The 23,264-nt window shown below is 42.9% G+C and overlaps 1 protein-coding gene across 1 annotated transcript in view; it reads left to right on the top strand.

The window, feature by feature from the left end:
• Positions 1–23,264, top strand: part of LIN52 (lin-52 DREAM MuvB core complex component) — a 71,704-nt gene that overhangs the window by 45,054 nt on the left and 3,386 nt on the right. The gene's annotated exons all lie outside the window — the stretch shown is intronic.

Raw genomic sequence — 23,264 nt, forward strand, 5'->3', positions numbered from 1 at the left:
AGGTATTTAATGATACCAAAATTCCGTAAAAGTATCCAGAATATATAAATTGTACATAGATGTCACAAATCTCTCTCAGGTTGCTCTCAGCAGAATCAGTGCTCTGGTGGTCTTTGGCCCCGCCTGCATGGTATATGGGTCTCAGCCCCAGCCCCAAGGTTTTCATAGAATTATAGAAAATTAGGGTCGGAAGGGACCTCAGGAGGTCATCTAGTCTAATGACTCTCCATCTTTTTTGTACCAGGACCCATTTGTAAACATTGGCCAGTCCCAACCCAGTGTCCCTCACTCCCAACCCTCTGCCCCCCTCCTTCAGGTCCCAACTCCCCAGTATGTGGGGCAGAAGGTGTGTGTGTGGAGCATGCGGGGGCCCCAAGCAGCCTGCAAGTAAAAACCATGGTTTTCTATGTTTTTCTCCTTTAAAGAATAATCTATTTTTAAAGTTTGTTTGTGACCCTTTCCTGTGAGCCACAGGTTGAGAAACACTGATCTAGTCCCCAACTATAGCTATCATCTCAGCCAAGGCTTTGTCTAGCCTGGTCTTAAAAACCTTCAAGGATGAAGATTCTGCCACCTCTCTGGGTAACCTGTTCCAGTGCTTTACTACCTTGTGGAAATGTTCTTCTTAATATCTAACCTGAACTACCTTTGCTGCAACTTGAGACCACTGCTCCTTGTTCTGTCATCTGCCACCACTGAGAACAGTTTAGCTCCATCCTCTTTGGAACCATCCTTCAGGTAGTTGAAGGCTGCTATTAAATCCCCCCTCAGTCTTCTCTTCTCCAGACTGATTAAGCCCAGTTCCCTGAGCCTCTCCTCAGAAGTCATGTGCTCAAGCCACTTAACCATTTTGTCTGTCGGTGTAAGTTGAAAAGCATTTCCCTGTCCCTTGCATGTACTAACTTTATTGTAGTCTCTACTGCTTGTGTGCAGTCTTAAAACTTTTAGTACGGGCAGTCCTTGACTTACGACTTTGCAATTTATGACCAACCTCACTTACGATGTTTATAAATTGGCACCTTGTTTCGATGTTCCAACATGGGTTTTGTCTTTACGATAGTTGATCCTGTGTGCAGTTGGTAAGTGGTGGAAGGAGACGGGGAAGGGAAAGGGCACGGGGTGGGGCGGAGATCAACATCCCCTGCCGTGATAGTGATGGAGGGACTGGGTTGGGGCCGAGACCAGGGCTGGGCTGAAGCGAGAGCTGCCCAGCCATGGCTGGGTGGGGGCGGTGGACCAGTGGTGTGCAGTAGCAGGAGCCCTCCCCCCCCAGCTCTGGCTGGGCAGTGCTTGCCCAGGCCCGGTTCCAGCCCCAGTCCCTCCCTCACCATGGGGGGGAGTTGATCTGCCCCCCACGCCCTTTCCTCTTCCTTTTCCATCTCTTACCAGCTGCATATAGTAGTGACCATTGCAAAGGAACCAGTCTCCTATTTGTATCACTGTTCCTATGGGAAAATTGGTTCCAAGTTGCAACGTTTTGACTTAAGACGACTGTTTCAGGAACCAGTAGTGTTGTATGTCTGAGGCCTGCCTGTAGTAGCAAATCCAGCATCTTCCAGTTATTAGGTAGGAAAGTACAGAGGCCTCAAGCCACGGGATATGTACCTAGATCTTAATATTCTTCTATATAACCTTTTTGAGCATTAACTGCCCCCTTCCCCCCCCCACAAACGAACAAAAAACTCTCTTTAACCATTACAACTGATCTTTCCTGTCAGAAAACAGGTTAGCAAGGAGGATTTTGATATTGGATGTCCAATCAGTATAATTCAATCCTTGTACCTTTTGAGCCAGAAGACTAGTCCCTGGGTTTGATCCTGTCTTGTTCTGAAGAACAACTATGTTTAATGAGCACAGGAAATAATCTCTCTGCCCCAAACCTGCAAATCATTAAGCACAGAAGAGCATTATTTGGTTGTTAAACTTGTTCCATGATACCTCTCTTACCTATAGAATTCTTCTGTACCTGGAAAGCTCTTTAGGGCAGAGGTCTCTTTTTTTAATCTTTTCTTGTGGCAGGCAGGTCTGTTTCTTCCCCCTACATGAAGTCAAGGTGCAGAACATTGTGAGGATCTGTAGATGTTTGTACTTGAATAATTTCAGACAAGATGGTTAAACTTTCCCATTGTTATGGCTTTGTCAGTAATCCTCTGTCTTTAGAGTTGTATGCTGACTGTCCAGTGATCACACTTCCAACTCTGAGTCCGATAACCCTACCAACATTGGGTTTTGCACCTAAATTCTCCCCATGAGAGATTTAATTTTAGCTACTTCTGCAGAAAAGGAATTTCTTGTATTCTGTGAATTTGTACCATGTGTTTGTTAACCAGGGAACCAGAGTGTATGAAGCTGCGGGCTTGCAGGGGCTACAGCCCCTGCTGCGGGCACTGAAACATGATTGCAGGCCTGCCCAGGAGGGCTTGACCAGCTAATAAGAATAATTAGCCAGCATAAAGGAAGTTAAAGGAATTCCAGGGAATGGAAAGGGGAGGGGAGTGGGGGAGACAGACAGACAAAAATGCCCAGGAAAATAAAGGACTGAGCTGAGTAATCCCCAGCCCACTTCACAGAGTTTCTGTGGAAGAATAGTAGTTCAATATTTTACTGTAGCTTAATTAGAATCAACACTCTCCCTTTTTATTCTTCATCCAAAGAATAACATTTATTTGTTTTTCTCATTTTCCTTCTCTCTCCACCCATGATTGGAGCTGTCTATCCTATCCAGCAGAGGGCATTGAAATTGCCCCTGTTATTCTTTCTTCTTACAGGCAAGCAGCATCTTAACTCTAGCCTCTTAACTCTCTTGCTATATTTTTTCTCTTTTTTTGGAGCCTGGTTGCTTGTAATGTAGGGAAGAATTTTGAGAAAGCAGCTGCCTAGGTGGGATAAAAAAAAGACTGGTACATCCAGTGGATTAAAACATAAGAAATTTGACCTTCCCATAATGCAGCCTAGAAGTAAAATCTTTCTTTCAGGATTTCATAGTACTTCTTTAAACACCCAGTACTTGGACAACCCAGTTATTAATTCTCTTTCCTGATATTACAGTCTCTCTCTGGTATTTCTAAGGTTGTTAGTGATCTTGTCATTTATGTCATACAGTATAACCTCATAAATCGGCAGGCTCAGGACCGAGCACCTGCCAGAAATATGAAAATTCTGGATTATTGAAACCGGAGTGGCGGCTGGTCACAGAGCTAGGGGGGTAGCGGCAGCCGGTCCCAGAGCAGCGGCCACACGCAGAGCAGCAGCATGGGGCAGTGGATGGTGGCAGCAGCCACTGAGTGCAAGCTTCCCCCTCTGTTGCTCTGGGATTGGCCACTGCTAATCCCTGATCTAGTGTATTTTTAAAAAGTGCTGGATTTTTGAGAATTCCAGATTTTTGATAGCTGGATTTATAAGGTTATATTATATAAGCAAATAAATATTGATTTCCCCCCGCCCCCCATAAGCTTGGAACCAAAAACAAAATGAAGGCTCCTTTATGATGGTCACACAGCACTCACCAGCTTTAATCTGTTGTTATATTCCCAGAAATGTGCACATCTTTCTTGTCTATCCCTTCAAATGGAATTTCTTAGTCAAGTGGCTGTAGGAATTGATACATTTGCAGACCCCCTGCCTATAAATCATCTGGAGGGGTTTGTTAGAGATATTTGAGATTGAGTTTCACTTCTAGTGGAAGCATAAAAATGGTGGAATCTAGTTTTTCTAATTCAAATGAAAAATAATCATGGCAATGGAGCTGTGAAGAGAGAGGATCTGTATGCACCCCTAAGCAAAGCACCCTGGTTCCTTTCAATTATCCTCTCTATGTGAGGTGTGCTCTAATTACCTGGAGGTATATAGTTCATTGCTGAATTGGGAACAAACTAACAATAGCATTGAACAAAAAACTAAAGCATCTCGTAGTGTTTCTAAGGAGCCTTGATCCAAATAAGGTCTGGAAGGTGACTTCCTATAAAACCTCATGCTTGCCACACAGTCTACAAGAAATGAATTATATTTGATTTAAAAAGTATGAACTTCATGGAATGTGCACTTGCCTAAACTAGCCAACTTGGGGTACACTTTCATGCTACTTACACGTGCCCCATGTTGAGATTGATAAATGTTATGCTGCTGTGTAACAGTTTGATTGGGTATGGCTGCTTATACCCACTTGTTCCAATATATAGAACTAAGGATATTAAAAACCTCAGCACTCAGAACTAAACTCTGTTAAAGTAACCTCACTCCAAGGTTGCCTTGGCCTATTGTAGATCCTCCTGTGTGTCTACTTCTTACAGAATCTTTCCATGTAACGTCTTTGAAATATGGCCTTTTCGTATCCACCTACACCAGACATCAGTAACCTATGGCCTGTGGGCCAGATCTAGCTCATGGAGCCATCAGATCCAGTCCACAGAGCTAGGGTTTCACTGGCCTTTGGCAGTGAAGGCTTTGCCTGCACAGTGTCTGGACAGCCAGGTACTTACTCATGCCATGCAGTAGTGGGAAGAATCAGTGGCAGTAAGCACCAACCCACTTTGGACCCAAGTTGGGTCATTCCAGCCCACCACATTCCAGTTACTCTTCTCTTTGGAAAGACCTGTACCATCTGTGAATGGGTCTGTGGCTCAAGGATTGGACTCTTAAGTCAACTTAAAACCCATCAGTGGTCTGTGATAGAGATTATCCTCAAATTGAAGGATTGCCAATGCTGACCAGTGTGAAACATTGCCAACCACTGACCTGCACAACTAAAACACGCATCCAGGCTCTCTGTTTCATGTATCAATTACTGTAACTTCCTTTTCTCTGGCCTTGACAAATGCAATCATATTCCACCCATATCAGTTCAGAATGTTGCAGCACAGTCCATTGTTTTGACTGTGTCACTGTTGTCGTTATGTCCACTAGCTCCCCTGTTTTCTGATGATGACAACAGTGTCTCTAACATGCTTTTTCTTCATTTTCAGAATCCCTCACAGCATTCCCCTTTTGTCACATCTCATTACTGAGGTCAGCTCGCAGCTCCATTCTCTCATTTTTCATTGTTGGCTAGTTTTGAAATTTTAGCAAACACCTTTTTCCACGTTCTACATCATGCTCAGGAGGAGCTCCCTGTCAACAACCACAGAATGATCTCCAGAAATAGAATCCATGCTTCACAATGTGCAGTCTAGTGCCCTGGCTATCAGAGTACACTGCCGCCTTAACCACAGAAGTAGTTGCTTCCATCAGAACAGGTCCTCGGATCCTTTTTTCTTCAGAACAGAACAGCCAAGCTCCCTTGACAATTTGCTCTTTGGATCTTTTCTGCTCCTCCGAACCAGAAATGAGGAACAGGGAAGCAGTGTCTTAATTCTAACAGCAATTGGCAACATCTAAGTGTGTCGTAGTCTCAGATTTGTCCCTTGAGAGGACTGACAATTTTGGGAACCTGACTGGGGAAGGAAGTTATGTTCTTTGAAGGAATAGAGGCTAAATACTCAAGAGAAGCAGTGCCAAAAGGTACATTTTAGTCAAGGTCTAGTTGGCTATTTTCATTGAAGCTTTGTTTTATCTGACATTTGAGATCATTTTACCCTTGGGTACTGAAATACATTGCTGATATCAGTATCGAGGGGGAGTGCGTTGTAAAGTCAGATGCATCTGAACTGCAGACAAATATTGCTATTTCTTTCTTCATGTTGAAAGTGTACTCTGTCTTTCTGTCCAAGTAGCTGATATATGTGCTCATGTCTTGATAGCAGGGCTGTCCCTAGGTGGAGGCAAATTGGGGCAACTGCTACAGGCCCGCACTTTGTGGAGCCCCACAGTCAGTGCCACATAGGCCCGGCTGCCACATGCTACTGCTGCCAGGTGCCGCTGCCGAGCGCTGCTGGCTCTGGCCACTCACCACCAACCCCTCGACGTCCCCCCAGGCTCTGCACAGGCTGATATGCCCTGGACTCCACACACCTCTAGGGATAGCTCTATTTGATAGTCTTCCATATCAGTTACTACAACGCCTCTGTCACAGATGTTACCCCATATGCTTTTTTTTATGGTCCCCCATGCATGGAACACAGTCTACATCACAGCCTCCCAGGCTTCCACCCTTAGGCAGGCTCCTTCTAAAGACTGCTTCTGCAGAGCCCACAGATGCCTATGTTGCGTGTATTCCTAATGCTGGTGAATACAAAGGAGGGAGAAAAAGTTAAGTTTAGCCTCTGTGTCTTTATTGTAAATATTTGGGGCAGGGACTGCCTTTAAAGTTTTCATAGAATCATAGAAAATGAGGGTTGGAAGGGACCTCGGGAGGTCATCTAGTCCAACCCCCTGCTCAAAGCAGGACCGTACCCAGCTAGATCATTCCAGCCAGGGCTTTGTTGAGCTGGGGCTTAAAAACCTCCAAGGATGGTGATTCTACCACCTCTCTAGGTAACCTGCTCCAGTGCTTCACTGCCCTCTTAGTGCGAGTTTTTCCTAATATCTAACCTAAACCTCCCTTGCTGCAATCTGAGACCATTGCTTTTTGTTCTGTCATCTGCCAACACTGAGAATAGTCTAGCTCCATCCTCTTTGGAACCACTTGCATGTTTTGTACAGCTCTGAGCATATTGTCAATTCCCTAACAAGTTGTAAAGGGTAATTATTAATAATATGTATTGTTATTTACTGTTAGAGAAGTGTGAAATTATTTTTAACACAATAATTTCAAACATGTTAATATGTTGGCAGCCTAAGAAAGCTATTATTTGAACTTCAAATTGACGCACAGAATCATAGAAAAGTACGGTGGAAAGGGACCTTAGGAGACCATAGGCCCCCCCTTTTTTTCCTTGAGGAAGATGCATCGTATTTTATAAATTTAACAGCATTAGATTTTTAAATAATTAAGGTGGCATGAATATAGTTGGTAGAAGATAAAGAAAGAAGTTGCAGTTCAGTAGGAAGCGTTCCCTCAAGTCGGAGTCCTCATGAAAACTTCACCTCATTTTAATGAGTACCTAGCCACCAAAATAGATTTGAAGAAGAGTGCATTGCATTTAAAAGCTCAATTAAGTCTATACCAACCATGCAGTTGATCCACCAAAAGATACCACCTACAAAAATCATTGCCTCTAACATTGGTGCAAGTATTTTTCACAATTGATTAAATACTGTGGCAGTTTTTAGATTCCTGTGCTACCATGTTTTGCACATTCTACCATGACTTTTGGGGTCTCTTGGAATCTTTTAGAACATCCACATGAAGCTTATAGTTCTGTGTAGGACACAGACATATTATTGTTTTTTGTCTTCTCTAAACTAAACTGTCTGAATTGAGAGGGAGTATGGAGAAATGGGAGATAAAGTCCAGCCTCTTCCTCTGCTTGACCTGAATAATTCTGTGCACTTTGCAGCTTTTACTACTGAGCAAGTGTTTCATAACCATTCCCCAGGAGGAAAGTAAGAATTCCTCCACTTTTTTTAGAGATGTGCAACCTGAATCATCCTAAGGCCTCATCTGGAAGAGTCTTTTTTGTGGTGGTATAATTTCAAGAAAGTCTGAAAAGTGCATCTTTCACTTTCAGGCTGCGTGTTCCTAATAAATCAAAGATTTCTGTATGAGAAGGTCATGAAAATGTTAGTGCTATTTAGTTTAAAGATGGGACATGATAGAGAAGGTAAAGTGAGAACTCTTACTGATTCTTGTCTTAAAAAGAACAAGGGAAAATTTAGTGAAAATGAATGACCAGATTAAAACTGATAAAAGGGAATATTTTTCCTGCACTGTATAATATAACCTGTGGATCCTGCTGCCACACAACCTCCTTAAGGCCAAGAATTTATCAGGATACAAAAAAGGATAAGACACTTAATATGGATGACCATCCATAGTTATATTTGGATAAGGTATTTTAGGAGAGATATAAAACCTCATATTTCAGCTGCATGGAGTGAGGGGGGGAAAAAAACCTTTCTGTTTGGGCAAGTTATTTCATAATTGTTCACTGTGAAGTTTCTTGCACCCTAAGTCTCTGGCAGTGGTTACAGTCAGAGAATATCAAACTAGTTCGGGGTGGGCAATTATTTTGGTTGGAGACCTGCTTCAATTAGTTTTGGTAAGCTGCCAAGGGCCACAAGGGTAACACTACCCCTTGACAGATGCCCTGCCCCCTACCCAACATCTTGTGACCAGAAGACCCACCCCCTGACCTTTGCCACCAAACATCCCTCCCCTTGCCCCGGAAGTACTCCTTTAGGGAAGGGGGCTTGTCATTTTGGAACTGAAAACCCCCCAAATTATATACTGAAAATCATACATCTACAATAACATAGTTTAATTTTATTTTTAAAAGATATTTTGTCAGATTTGTGTGTGTTTACGTAGTGTATATAGAAGTGATTGCATAATAGCTCAAAATAAAATCTTACTTTTGTATATTGTGAGACTGTGTCGGTAGAAGGGTATAGGTGGATGGGTATGGGGCTGTGGGTATGTGTGTGGATGTGTGCATATGTTGGGTGTGTGGGTATGGGGACTTGTGGGGATGTATAGGTGGTGGGTGCATGTGTGGGTAGCAGTGAGCGGGGCTCCCCACAGAGGTGCACTAGTGTGTGTGTGTGTGTGTGTGTGTGTGTGGGGAGGGGGTATGCATGTGGGAAGGGGTGTGGAGGGTGTAGGTGGGTGCAGAATTTGTGGGGTGTTTGTGTGGGGAGGGTGGGGTTCATGCGGGAGGGTTTGTGGGTATGGTGGGGTGTGCGTGGAAGACCCCTGTGTACGTGCATGCGTGGCTTCCTGCCCTCCCCCCGGAGCTGGTCAGTACCTGCTCCTGCCTTGCCACAGCCCCAAGCCTGTACTGCCTGTGGCACCTGCCCGCAACCGCCAACAGCGTGTAGCCTGAGCTCTGCCCCATGCCCACTCCGGACTGAACCCTGCAGGAGCAGATCAACCAGATGCGTGCACAGCTCTGACCTGGCCCGCCTCATGTCTGCTCTATACCACCCAGCCATGGAGCATCCTGCCACTGCATGGGCATGCAGGGGGGCTGGGGCAGCTCTGTGCTGGACTGCCTTTCTAGGCAGGCCAGGCAGCAGCAGCTGCTAGCCCCAGCCCTGCAGTACTGGCAGGGACCCACGCCCAGCTTTGACCTACCCCACGCCTGCTGCAGAATCACCTGCTTGTGCTGACCAACTGCAGCAACAACAGCGCCAACAGGGCAGAAGTGTACTCAATACAAGGAAAACCAGCCCCTCCCCCTCACTGCTGCCCACCACTTCCTACAGCAGCTACTGGGCTCCCCTGCGGCTCCTTTGCACTGCCCCACTGGGCAGCCTGGAGGTGGCAGTGACAGCAGTGGAGCTGCATGGCATCCTAGCACGGGCTTCAGGCAGCTGCTGCAGCAAGCGCCAGGCAGCAGTGAGGGGGAGGGGCCACTTTTCCCCTGTGCCGAGCACACTTCTGCCCTACTGGCGCTGCTGCAGCTGTTCAGCATGAGTCCGCAGCAGACACGAGGCAGGTCAGAGCTGTGTGCGCAGCAGACATGGGGCAGGTCAGGGCTGCGTGCAGGTCCCTGCCAGTACCACAAGGCTGGGGCCAGCAGCAGCTGGAAGCAGCTGCCGCCACATAGGCTGCCTAGAAAGGCAGTCCACCTGGAGAGCCACCCCAACACTGCTGCATGCCCAGGGAGCTGCAGGACTCATCATGGCAAGACGAGACAGGACTAAAGGACCTGTCACGGGCTGGACAGAGCCCTTCTGCATGCTGGGCAAAGCCCCATCTGGCCCATGGGCCATATTTTGCCCACCCCTGAACTAGGTAGACCACTGATTGGATTTAGTGTATTTATTTCTATGTTTCGTCATGATTCTTACAACTCCGGACATGGTAAATTCTCATCACTTTTCTGCAACGTATAGTATTAATCTCTTCTAGAGATGGTTCATAGATTTGGGATTGTTACTAGTATTTTGTATACAGGATTTTAGTTTGTGATATAGGATGTAAATTCAGTTCAAGCTTTGAATAACATCTCTGGAGACAGCATTATTATTAAACCTTTTCCAGAGTGTCCCTAGTGGCAGCTCTGTAGAGCAGGTGGCCTGTATGGCACGAGCACATAGGGAGCCAGGGGCCAGTGTCTTATCAGAGCATATAATCTAAAAATCACTCAGCCTGTTTCTCGTCTCCTGGGGGGAGGACGACGACACTGGACTCCTATGCTAAAAACTAATTATTAACCTGCAGTAAACGTAATTCAATACAAATCCCAACAGAAAAGGGCTGGGTGATGGGTGTTTCTGGGTAGCAGGCCAAGCTGTCATTTGGCTTTTCAGCGTATAGTCTGTGTGTTGCCTCACAGATTTTCATGCCTAGTTTTAGGCTTACCTGAATATATTGAAAGTTCTTAAAGCACAAAAGATGTGCATACAGCTTCAGTAGACTCATGTGCATGTGAAAAGGCTGACAGGAAGATGGTGTTCCTCCCCTTGTCTTTACTGGGTACCTGGTGCAGTAGTTCTCATATAGTAACTGGACTTTCAAAATGTAGCTTTTAGGGAAAAGGCGTCAGAGAATGGCAAATGAGATTTGAGGTGCGGGTTTATGGGATAATATTGAACAGAGGATGACTGCTGTAATATCAATGTTGAAGTTTAGTATAGCAGGAAGAATGAGAAGTAAATTAAAAAAAAAATCTCAGCTTTAATTTGCGTACCATTTCTTGTCCTTTAATTTGATACATTTCCTTTTTCTTTATTAACCTTCTTTTCATACTTATTTCTTTTTCTTCAATTTTCCTCCTTTTTCTTATTTATACACCTTTTCTTAAATGTTTTTCTCTCCTGCAGATTTTCCCTTACCTGTATATCTGCATATTCTCTTATCACTTCACACACCTGTGGAGTCTCTTAACTGGCTTAAGTTTCTGAACCTCCAAGTCTGTCAGACCCATCCCAACTCCTAGGAGGCCTGTTCATCTCTGACCCCAGTTCTCCAAAGTGTTCCTAGATCTGATGCCCTCTTCTTTTTCCTCTTATAACACTTCCTCCTGTACCACGTGGGATGTGGAGATGGAAGCTGAGGAATTTGGGAAGTAGAAGAGCAGAGTAACAGCACAGCTAATCAGCGATTCTTAGATGGATTCTGCAGGGCAGACTCAGTAATCATGGCTGATTTCTGGGCTTTGTGAATCTGGAGTTTTCTCCCTGGTTTTAGGGAAGCTATCCTTTCCTCTGGTGGGAGCTGTCAGCTGACTCTGGCTGATATCATTGTACCTCTTAAACAAAGATCATGATTTTAGGCTTTTCTTCAGAATGATGGGAGTTAGAAATAGTAGGATATTTATGGAAGAGGGGATTGTAAGTTACGATGCGTCTGGGAGCAGGAGTCACTGGGCACGTTTATTGGCTAGGAACAGACATCAAAAAGCCTGAGCCTGAATTGATTCAATCTTTGCAGGTTAGTCTAACCTGGCTAGGCTGAACTGGTTTGTAACTGGACAGACAGTCTGTCTGGACTGAGGAAGTTCAGGCACATGTCTACAGTGGCTCAGGGTAGAAGCCAGGAGGCACTAGAGCAGCCCTCCCTTCCTTTTCGTGGTGCTGAGCTGAGGGGGGTGTGGCCAGGCCCCTGCAGAAAGTTCTGATTAGGGAGGTCTGCCTGCACCAACCCAGGCTTTTCCCCACTTGCTGCTCAAGGGGCAGGAGTGTTGCCAGACCCCAACCCCCTGCTAGCACTGAGGCAAAGGGGGGTGCAGTGCATGCATCTGTTGATGATACTGAGCTTTTCAATCTCCCTGCCTGCTTCTTTAAACAGTCTGCAGCAAACTCAGACTGGGGCAAGCCAGCAGGGGGCTGATAACAATGTTTATCACCCAATCGGCAAAACAGTAGCCTCTCTGCATTACTTCAAACTTCTTAAACAGCTTGCCAGCTGACCTGTTGATTGGCTCCAAACAGTCCAAAGTGGTCACTGTTCTGCCTGTCTGTCCCAGTGAAATTGGAGTGAGATATATACAGACACCTCTCAGCATTAGCTAGCATACCACATGCCTGTGGGAGATGGGAAGGAGGCAGGGAGTGTGTGGGAGGGATTCCTGCTTGAGCAGCAAGGTGGGGTAGGGCAGGGGGAAACCAGGCAGATCCTACTGTGCCTACAGTCTCTGCTGGAGCTCCAGTGAGGGACGAGAAGGCAAGGCCCAGCCCTGCTGTGGGGCAGAGAACCCTGTCCAGCCAAGAGAGCATGCTGGGATGCTGGGGGCATCTGGTTTACCTTAAACCAGCAAGGGGTCTGGAACAGACATTGCAGAAACTCAAATCAGTTAAGTCTGATACTACATTCAACCAGGTTTATCTCAGTCTGGTTGCAGCTATTTTCAAACTGGTTTATATGCACTGAACATCTGTTCTGTTATAGGTTTAAACCAGTTTCTTAAACTGGTTTTGTCCCTGTCCCTAGCTATTGTGTCTATATTTCAACCTCCCCTTCACCTGAGTGTATTTAAACCCAATTAGCAGTGGCAATGCATAGGGGGTGCACATGAGCGCACGTGCACTCCCTGAGCGTGGTGGTGCGGCCCCTATGAAAAGACACCAGCGGCAGCATCTGCAGGCGGTCAGCAATTGCCACTGCTGGCAGTGTCTGTGGGTGGTCACTGGCCCCTAGATGGTGCTCACCACTCTCTGCTCCCCACCCCGCCCCCTGCTGACAGCGCCAATGGCGTCTGCAGGATCACCCCGCTTACTGCTGTGGTGCTCTCGCCACTGCCAGCGCTGCGGTGCCAGTGTCATTCATGCCAATTAGATTAGCTAAAGCTGAGCCTTGCAGTGAACCTTTATACTTATATAGTAAATACCTACATGGTGTGCTGTGAATGGTGTCACATTCTGCTGTCTCAAATAGGTAGGGCTCAGCTAATGGACAGTTTCACAAGACTTTTCACAATTCAAGCTGTGCTTTTTATTCCTTCAAATTTACCTCTTTCCTTCTGTTCTATTCTCACACATCTTTGACAGCTTTCCTTTTGCACACCTCTCAACTACTTTCAGATACCCTGGGGGCCATTGACTTCCAAAATAAATGCATAGTAGCAAGTCTGCTTATTTTCTAACCCCAGATTCACTTCTGGCTCTTACCATTTCCTCTAGCCCAGGGCATTGGTGCAGAGCAGAGAGGATCATGGAAGGTAGGGAAAAAGAAGCTGGGAATTAAAGGACTGAGGACAGGGAAGAGAAAATAGAGATTGGCAGTGGTGTGACTGTCCAGGAAGAATGATGGGAGGAAGTTGGACAAATAGATGGTCACAAAAGAGGGAAGACGTATTTCAGTGTGAATTGGGAAAGAAGAATCTTTTGATCTCACTGCCAAAGTAGTTGTGAAGATGCTATTTCAGTGATTTTCATCCGGAAGTGCTGTGAGATCCTTTTAAAGATACCACACAGTATTAGCACTGATTAGGTGTGCAGATGGCTAGCTATACATGATTGAAAAGAAAAACCCAGAGATTTCAAATAGGAATCCAGTGTGTCAAAAAGATTCTGAGTTTTTTGTAACAGAAGAATTGCACTATTATTTTTCCTTAGTTAGAGCATGATTGCATGCTGGGCTGTCATATTCCTGGGGGGATAAGGGAGGGCAGCTCATGTGGCGGGGGGCCTTTGGTCTAAAGAGGTTGATAACAACTGTTCTATTCTTTTTCTTCCAGGAGATATTGTAGGCTGCAGCTTAGATTTAGAAGCCCATTCCTTGCTGGTGTTCTCTAGTTCATAACCTATGCGAAGAAGTCTTAGACCCTGGGATAGTAAGATTTGAATCATTTGCTGGTATTTATCCATACAGAGTATGGTTTGGAAAACACAACATATGACCCAATTCAAATTGCAACAGCCTTGCGTTTACTTTCTGTAGTGTATCAGTACTTTATTTGTGGGGAAAGGAATCTTTTGTTTCTTCACATTTAAGACAAACAATACATTTCACTCAAAAACACCCAAAACAAATGAACAAAAAAAGCAATCCTCGGTTCTTTTGATAAAGATCCATAATCTTGGTTAACTTGCTGTGATATCTAGGATTACATTCCTTCTCCCCACATACTGATTTTTCAAAAAGGATTCTTTGGGATTAAAAAGCATGTTAAAGAAACACCAATCTTTTAACTTGATTAAAAGATCATTATTATATTAAAATATTGATTTTAAGATTATTAATAACTTACTTGCATATAAGACCTTCTTAGCATTATGGTTCTTTATAGATGTTAAGGCTTATAATGAACTTGTAACACAGGAGGTATTATGTAACTGCTTCTTTTCAAGTTGTAATTCTAGGACGTAGACAAACACAGAACTTTGGGCAAATAAATTTAGAATGTTGGATTATTTCCTTCATTCTAAACCCTTCTTATACTGTTTATTAACAGAATTTAAATTATATAATTTGACCCCCATCTCTGAACTCTTTCATTAGATTCATAATTCTATGAATTAGGAAATACAAATGTCACACTATTAGGTATTCCACAGAAAGGATTTATCTCAGCCATTCAGGGGGCAATGATGCTATGAAGTTCTTGACCCATAATCTTTTCCATTCAACATGGCTCCCTGCATTCTGTTTGGTTGCCCTGACTTGCATAATTATATTGTTTGTATCTCAGTACTTTGCCTGTCTCACAGTTGTTACTAGCCAAAGAATATAGGAACTTACATGACCATGCCACAATATTTTTCAGTAATTGTACTGTAAATATATAATTCTTTCTACTCTGATATCTCTAATCCCTTTGATCAGATTGGCTCTTGTAGTCAGTTTTCCATTGTCTGCCCACCCAGACTCAGGTTGGACTTTGAAATTCTTACTGGAAAGGTGCACTTTTCCACAAAACAGTAGAGACTTGGGAACATAGGACTGGAAGAAGCCTCCGTAGCCATCAAGTCTAGCCTGCTGTATTTTCAGGCAACTGTTTACCCAAAACTTCCTAAAACGTATTCGCTCCAAACGCTTGGTGCCAATGTTCCATTACTGCAGTGGCAGCTAAGGCCTCAATTTATACTCAGAGTATTTCAGAGAGAGGACTGCATCCCATGCCTCAGATGTAGGCAGGCCTAGGAGAAAAATATCTTCTTGACTCCAAATTTGATTGGTTTGACTCTCAGGGGAAAAGTAAAACCATATAGTTAGAAACTTGTGAGGATTCTAAGTAGTAGCAGAAAGAGATCTGACACAGTAGTACACCTCATTCAAAACTCCAAGCCTTAGCTGTTGCCAACGTCCAGTGCTTTGGAGGAAGATGAGAGAACCCCATAAGCCAAAGAAACACTCACACAGAGAAAATAATTCCTTCCTGGCCCCTGAAGGTGACCAACAAAAGCCTTAAAGTATGTGATTCCCAGGCACTTATAAGTCTGCAAAAATTCTACCTCCTGGTGTATTGTAACAAGGGGATTGAAGATGCTTGAATCCGTGTACCACACGTTAACTAGAGACCTGTAACATGACATAAACTGAAACTATAGCCATTCTGTCCAGCCTTCCGTGTATGTATGCCAGTTTCCTTCGAGGGGAATGTGCTCATCTCAAGAATGATCTATTCCCCACCCCGGTTGCATTCTCCCTTAACCCTTCATCAGTGGAAACCTACTTGCCACCACTCCAAGCAAATATCTTAGAGCCAGAGATAGATCCAATCTGTTAAAACAGCTGCCATCACAGGGTACTAACTAGGAAAGCCACCTTCAAGAGAGGAACCTCAATAAGATGTTGGCATTGGTAGGTCAAGAGTCATTCCTCCAGGAGTACATAATGGATGAATTCATGGATTTGGATAGGCTTTTAGAAGGATTCCTAGCTTTGGGAAATAGTGAGAATCTGTGCAACAGATTAATATTTTTCAGGGATAGGGCAGGATTGAAAAGAACATTTTCCTGAAGGAATATTGTGTCTCAGCAAGACCTGAAAAATATGTAGAAAATCCCTTATTGAAATGGTAAAAGCAATAGAGAAATTAGGGATAAGGCATACTCATGGGACAGTTCTGTAGAGGAAGCTTGGCCATACTGTACCTAGTATGACGATAACAAGAGGCCTTAGTGAATAGATATTGGCATAATACCTATCATTTAAGATGGTTTTAATACCAGTTTAATGGGAGAGACAGATCTCAAATGTATTTTCCTTTTTATTTGTTTAATTAGCTTCATGATTCAGTGCCTGGTCTTATGTCTTGACTTTTTTGGCATGTGAAATTTTTTTTGTGCATTTGACCTTGGCTTTACTCCAGAATAAATGTTTTAAGCTGTTAGTTGCATATTTTGTCTTCTGTCTGAGACTAGGGGGCAGACGTAACCAGCACTAAGACAAGTGAACTGTATAAACCACAATTAAAATTGCAGAGCACAGGTGTCTGAAGATCTTACACAATTGCCAGGCTATTTGTTTCTCAAATGAGAGGGGCTTGGGGAGTGTATTTTGGAAAATAAAGGAAGCAGAAAGGTTTCCTTCTGGGTGAAAATCTTGTTTTTTGAATCGTCGTTCAAATTTTTGCAGTCTAGATCCATTTTAATACTTGTACAGAGCCACGATAATGAGGATTTAAAGTGATCTTCTAGTGTAACTGGCCACTGAATTTACAGCCTGTTTCTACAAGGAATTACCATGTAAGAATAATTGTCTTTTACTTATAAGCTTTGCTTTGAATATAGGCTTAAGTTTTTTCAGTTTAAAATCTGAGTGCCAGGCTGCAGACACAGACCACCTTTAGTGTTATTAAAACAAAGAGAGTGGTTTCAGTGTGGGGATTAAGAGTAAGTTCTATTGCAGATGTCTGAGGATTTTGGTAAGGAAGTAGGCATCTTAAATCTCTATGCTAGTCATATACAAAGTGTTACTGCAATGAAAAAATAGTGGAGTGAATAACATCAGCTCGCACCACAAGACACTTGATGTATCTGGAGCTTCAGTGTTCGCTGTATTTTGCAATTTAATGCACAAGATTTGTATTTTTTCAGTCACGTATTTCTGTATGCTTTGCTGTGTCAGATCTGTATTCTTGGGACGTAAGGTTCCATTAAAAAATAAATAATAATCGCAGCCCCCGCTCCCCCCACATACACTCATTTTCTATAATATGGTAATGATATCACCGTAGCAGTAATTACGGGTCATCTTCATTTCTTTCATCTCTGCTGGTTCTGATGGCTTCATTCCTTTGACGGAGAAGATTTGGCTCTGGGTGCTGTGATTATTTTGTTAAGCATTATTCGAATAGACAGGAGTGAGAGAAATTAATCAATCCAAATGCAATTAGCATCATGTTTAACCCAGTGATGGACGTCTCAAGGTGAAACAGCCAGGGGAGTTTCAGACATTATTATTCAATCCAGTGGCTCTTATCTAAATTATAATCAAGAGAGGGTTTTTATTGGCTTCCAGGAGAGGAGATGCAACTCTTTCCCTACTCTGAGGGTCAAGGGGATCAGGCCTTCAGCCTCACAGTATTCTGGGTGCTATTCTTTCCTTGAAGTGGGAGGGCCTGATGTGGGAAGGCATAGTAATATTTAGGTCACTTGACACAAAGTATCTGTACACACCTAATGTACTTGACCTGGAATGTGATCTCAGCGGTTATTCGTGCCTGGGCTGGGATGCCAGTTTCTGTGTGGGATGGCACTGCTTATCTGTATGTGAGCCAGCACTGCCTATAGGCTCCTATGAGCTCATTGAGCATCATTCTCTGCACTTTGTGAATCCAGAATCTCACATTGCTCTGCTCTTCTGAAAGCAGGGTAGGGAAAGCTGATAGGGAATCATAGGAAGAATGTAAATTATTTTCATTGGGTTCTTAGAAAAAAAACAGTTGTCAAGTGATGTTGAATAGCACCAAGTATATTTTTGGGAGAATCAAAATGAGATTGTGAATATGTTGAAACAGGAAAGGAGGATAAAAGTTTTACTGAGTTAAAATATTATTTGAAGTATTTGGCTGCTTCTGGGAGTTGTCCATCAGTCCTGTAACAAATTAATGTAGCTAACTTAGGGTATTCCTGTGCACCTGAAGTGACCTATTGCTGCCAAGTTTGTGGCACATCTCCAACAATTGATAGATCCACTATTACCAATACAAACCACTTGAGTCCATCTCCCTGAGATCTGTTTTCTCTTGTACAACATAATGCTGCCATTGTGCCATGGAGACAGACCAAATACAAAGATGTCAGGGCTATTCTGTGTCAAATGAGGATTTCTTAGGCTGAAGATTGTGAGACAAGCTGGTATGCTATTCTGTTGTCTATAAAGGTGATTGGGATGGCATGTGCTTGTCACTGTTCTTCAGGGCAGTAACAGTTACTGACAGTTTGTGGCCTGCTGTGTCATATGTAGGTTTTTCTAGGGTCCACAGTAACCGCTCTGGCAGTCATTCCAGGAAGACAGGGGGTCAGCAGAGCAGCAGGGGTTATTTTTATGAAGAGGTCTGAGATGGATTAAACCATCTATCGGGTACTGATAAGACTGATGAAGTCTTGTTTATGAGTATGCATGGTAGAGGAGGAGCTAAGATCACTCTGGGAAACCAGCATGAGGCTCCCTTTCTCTTGTATTATCAAAGCTTGATTGACCTCTAGTTCTGATAATAGTATCCCATAAATCTTAGGCATTCTGGCATCTCTTTATGCTTCTTTCTTCAGTTATTTTCTGTTTTAGTTTATATCTTTGTAAATAAGTTGTAACTTACCCTTTTTAACTCCCAGATGCAGTATACCTCCTCACCCAAAAGACTGGCTTTGCCGTTGGCTTTCACAACTAAGACAAGCAAGGATCCTACCCATTGTTCATAAACTCACCCAAGGCCTTCTGTATAACATGCCCAACTGGTATCAAGAATGTTTCTCCCCATACTGGTGTTGCCTACCTAGTATAAGAAAAATCACCTCTGCTATAACAAACCTGAAAAAAGAAGCTGCAAGTTGTTCCAGCTGCTCCTCTATCACCTTACTAGGTGGACTCCTTTGTCTTCAACAGTTTCACTAGCATTTATATGTGTTTGTATCCATTCAGTTTTGCCATCCCTGGGTTGGTAAAATATATCTACAATCAATCCCTGTCCTTCATTAGTTTCCTGGTGCTGGCTGTTCATCTACTCAGAGAATGCTGTAGTTTAAACAAGGGAGAGAAACTGGTCACAAAATGCCCACCAGAAAATAAATGTTTAGGATAGTTAGACCTGTTGATTTAGTTGTTCTGTAGTGAGACAAAATAATCTTAGAAAAAAAGGAAATGCTTTAAAAGCAAGCAACAGACTACTGTGGTGGAAGATAATATGAATTAAGACAACCATTTTTGACTCTTCTCTGTTAAGACAACATGTACCAGCCAAAGAAGAGCTGAGGATAGTAAGGTATTTAAGAATGTGTTGTAACTGCATGGTGGAATGGTATTGTAAAGACAAACTATTTTAGACACTGTTTAGAAAGTTTATAAATACTTAACTGAAACTTTTTAAAGTGCTTTCGTGTATAAAGCCAGGATCTGTACAAGACCTGGTTTGGAGCAGAAAACAAGAACCAATTAATTTGTTTTTTAAACCCCAAATTATCTAAAATAGTAATTCTATTTATAAAATTGTCACACATTCAGGATCTGATATCACAAGACTTGGCGGGGGGTAGGGAGAGATGTTTATTTCCCCTCTTTCCTAGGATATAATAAGAATACTAGCAAGATGTTGTGTGTAAATATGTATATTGCCTTTGGATCCTTTGGGATGAAAGTTGTTTATATCAGTGTAAGTCACTGTTTTCATTACTGGGTTTACTATGATAAAACCTCCTATCCAGATCTTCTGACACAGTTTGTACTGTGTTGTCACACATGAGAGAGCTGTTTATGAGATGTTGGGGACCAATGAGAATGTACCCCCAATTCCCCTATAGTGTTCTTTTCTAATTAAATTGTCCCTGGAAGAAACATCCAAAGCAGCAGCTTTCATTTTGGATTGAAGGCAAAATGTTATGAGTCTTTGTCATTTGATTAAAAAGTTACTTAACCTTTGAATTGCTACAGATGTAAAGCTAGCTCCGAATTTCCAATGTAATCGCCTCCAAGTTAAAATCAGGAAAATCTTCGTGTAATGAAACCCATATGTCATAGTGAAAGGATGCAAAGCACTGGCAGAGTGGGCTGCTCTAGCAGGAGATTCTGCACCCAATCTTGTTAACCAGGGCTGCTTTTGGTAATCCCTCATCTCCTCACTTGTAGGAAATCAATCTGTACCACTGAATCTTTTCAACCAGCAACTGCAAAATTTACTGCAGGAGGCAGTTTGGGGACAGTTGTAGCAGCAAGGAGCCCAAGGCAGCAAGGCTAAGTGCAGGATTGAGGGATTGAAGTTCTAAAGAGGAGATTATATTAAACCTTACTTCACCCTCCCAGCAAGGAGAAATCGCAGCTTCTCTTTTCAGCCCCATCCTCTCCTGTCCACTCCCTGGTTTGAGATCCACCTATTTCAAGGCAGCAAATTTAATTTCTGGGACAAGAGTCTGTTATTTACAGCACTTTGATCCAAATTCTCTTTGCAGCCCAAGGAAAGGGAGGATCTATTCAAACACTCAACTTTTATTGTAACTGAGGCCACTAACATCTTTAAAATGGTGTTTTTCTGTGGCCTCAGTGCCCCCTCTCCTCTTCCCCACCTAACTGAGAAGATTAATTTGTAACCAGGCTATTGCGATCGTATCCATTGTTGATTTTCTATTGTAGTGATAGATGCACAGCATAGGAAGGGTTGTAAATCGTGATTTGACATGGAGATTCATGTTTCTGTTTTATGCTGCACAGGCTCTGTGGTATCTGTTTGCTGGTACAATGAAACCTGCACTCAGGCCCCACCTCCATTAGACAAGTCCCTGGTTTAAGCAACCATTTAAAAATATCCCAAAGGTTTCCAGTACAATCCTGTCCAGCCTTTTAATTAAAAGATCCACCTCTATCTACTAGGCAACTGGCTTTAGCTGGTCCCTAGGGTAGCTGCTTAAGAGAGGTTTTCCTGTCTTTCTTTTGGGCTGCAGTCACATTTAGAATGTGGGTGTGATGGTTTTTTCATTCTCAAGCTTATAACTCAACCTGAATAACTCCAAGATACCCAATTGGCAATGATATTACCACTATAAAAAATTCATTTAACACAAGCAGTGTGGGACACAAGGATGTAATATAAGAGACTGTGAAACACCGAGGTTCAGAAAAGACTCCAAAGCAGATTACAAAAAAAGAAAAGAGGAAGAAATTGCCAAGACATTTGAACTCAGCACCGTGTAATCAGGATCTGTCCTGTCTTTATCAGGATTATACTGAACTGTGATTCTGGGGCAGCTCAGTGAGGCAGTCATAGCCAGGAAAACAAGATTGTAAATAATTGTGGAAACTTGCCCTCACAGTTTGGCTGGGAATTGTTTGCAGTAGTGGGATTCATTTTGTAGCCATCTCTATGCATATACAAAGATGTAGTGCCCTTGTTTGAGTGTGATATCATGCCTTTAAAAATAAAGCCCTACAGCAGTGTGTGTGTGTGTGTGTGTGTGTGTGTGTGTGTGGAGAAGAGGAATACAGAATAGCAGAAGGCTGTCTCCTGCTCCTAATGGGATTTTGTAGCAGCATGTGCGAGTTTGTTTCAGAAGTCAGAAATGAACAGATGTTGGTATAAATTACCTCTGTGTCTGATGTCTTGCAAATTAAAAGCGCGGTTGGCATCACTAAACAATTTCACCAGGTTTGGGGGGGGGGAGAACGGGCGGTGATTATTGTAGCAGGTCGGTAAGAATCTTTAAGCTGCAGCAGAACAGGATAGCAAGGATAAAGGAATGAAGAATAAAATGAGAGGTCTGTGAATTAATCAGAAATGTTAACATCTCCGATGACAAGTGAACAGGAGGGCACGTGCTCTGGAGCAACCCCCAACCTACAGTAATTCCAGTCAGAGCACAGAAGGAGTCTATGCTCAGTGCCTGATTTATAGGGTGCAGCCCTCTTTGGGGGAACGGAATTGTCATACATTCGTATATCTCCTATATGGGACTGGCACTCAGGAAAACTTTCCACTCTGCTGATAATGGTTTAGTTTGACTTTGTGCTTTCTCCGCAATGGCATTTTATGACCCTGTTTTGTGGGCTGGTTTGAGGTAGGGGCGTTAGGGAGTTGGTTCTACTGCAGAATATGTTTCAGACTGAACTCGCATTTTTGTTAATCATGTTCTTGGTTTATTTATGCATAATAATTTAATCCCTGGGAAAATAACAAACACCCCCTGCCCTTCTACAGCATCTTCCATCCAAGAGTCTCAAAACACTTTATCAGTATTATATTAACAATTTAAACTTCATAAACACCCTGAGAAATGGACATATATTATGCCTATGTTGCAGATGGGGAAATTGAGGTTCAAAATGAGTAAGCAGTTTACTTGAGCAGCTTGCATTGTGAATCAGGAACATGTCTGGAAATGAACCCCAGATGATCTGAATCCCAATCTGGTTCTTTAGACACAAGATTACTTTTTTTTACAAAGAAATCCCTGTGTATTTTGCAATCCCTTCAGGCATGGAATTTGCTCTGGAATTTACCTTTTACTTTAGGATTGTGCTCCTGAATCTTTTTTTTGATCTTTAAAAAAATCTAAAAGTTTGTAGCCCTCACAGCAGAAAACATGAACCAAATGTAACAACTGTGTAATGTCTGTCTGAGTCAAAAGACAGCTGGAAACAAGAGGCCTGACGACTGATACACCCCATCCATTTCAGTGGGATGTTGACTCTGTAACCCTACCACTGTGAATTTATCAGTCAGCATTAAGTAGTTCGCTGCTGATCATTTTAGCAGAAGCATTTTGCTTCTTTCTGGATCTTTCAAGTTTTATTTCAGGCAAAGAAGTCAAGATTGGATCATTTTAGGAAATTGGGAATGATATAGGAAGTCTCTCATTTTTGGGCACAGTTTCTAATGATCCAGGTCAGTAGTGACCCAATGTCTTTACCAGATGATGAGTGTTTGTCAGAATCTGACTTATTTCACATTAACTGGACAAGTGGTAGTGTCACAGAAAATACCCGTATGCCAGATATTAGTATGGTCACTTGTTTTTCCTTTCTGAAGAGTGGTTTAGAACAGAATGGGTTCTATAGAGATTGAGCCCTCATGTGATCTTGAAGCACAAAACTCATTGAAACCTTTGTTTAAAATAAATGAAATTGAGAAGAAAGTATATAAAGAGCACATCTCTCCAGGGCTGTTTCCTTAATGCTGCAGATTTGAAATATT

This window comes from Crocodylus siamensis, chromosome 2, assembly GCF_052110815.1.
Source record: "Crocodylus siamensis isolate JL-2025a chromosome 2, ASM5211081v1, whole genome shotgun sequence".
NCBI classification, from domain to species: Eukaryota; Metazoa; Chordata; order Crocodylia; family Crocodylidae; genus Crocodylus; species Crocodylus siamensis.